The sequence below is a fragment of the Anser brachyrhynchus genome (genome assembly GCF_964034855.1).
Source record: "Anser brachyrhynchus genome assembly, chromosome: 16".
NCBI lineage: Eukaryota > Metazoa > Chordata > Aves > Anseriformes > Anatidae > Anser > Anser brachyrhynchus.
This window is the reverse complement of record NC_137734.1, coordinates 6,559,507-6,560,501: the sequence shown is the minus strand read 5'-3', so window position 1 is coordinate 6,560,501 and position 995 is coordinate 6,559,507.

Genomic DNA, 995 nt, shown 5'->3' with positions numbered 1-995 from the left:
TTTTTTTGTTTGTTTTTCTATTTGGGTATGTAAAGTCTGTCTTTAAATTTAAACATGCTGTTGTGTAAGTTGTGATATTGCTATGTGTACCTATCATCGTTTCTAGAGCACTTGACTCAAATCTTGTAATTAGGGGTGGAAAAAAGTATCTGAAGAATTAGCTTTGCAGCTGTTTAATGTACAAATGTGTATTACACGATGAAATCTGAATGGCATAGATATTAATCAGAAATGTTCCAGCTCGTTATCTGAGCACTGACAGAAAACTGGGGGTTCTGCCTTGCCGTGTACAGCCACGAGGAGCTGTTCCTGGTGCTCTGCCTCGGAACAAGCTGGTTTCAGTCAGTAAATATGGAGCAAGCTGGTTTCAGTCAGTAAATACCGAGGGTTTGGACAAGCACCTCCAGCACGCTGGCGATGTTATTTGAGTTGTGCTGTGGGAGCACACTTTGGCACTGAATTTGTGTGCACCACCTCAGGGCCGTGCGGTGATGTAGGCCCTGTAACTACTCTCCCTGCGGACTGTTTCTGTGCCTGTCTCGTTTTTATTTTTCCTGATTAATTTATTGTAAAGTTCTATCCGAAATGTGAAAGCCGGGCCTTTCGGGTCTATCTCCACGTTTGCCCTGACACGGGCACAAGCCCTCGGTGTTTGCAGCTGCTTCCTGCTGCCACGCGTGCCCGTGGGGCATAGCCAGCCCCTCACGGTACCACCTCTATCCCCACGCCTCGCCCCCACAGCGCCGCCATTTCGCGGGGCTCTGCCCCCCTCAGCCTGACCCCCCTCAGCGGCGCGGGAAGCCTCGCCTCAGCACCGGAGGGGGGGGGGGGGGGAGCCGCTGTTTTGGGAACACCTGCTCTGGCCGTAAATCCCCCCGAGCGGGCGTTCTGGCTGCATTTGCTCACTAATTAATTAATTAAATAAATAAATAAATAGAAGAAGAAGAAAGTTGCTGCGGCGCTAAGCGAGGAGTGAATGCGACCGCGGTCGGGGC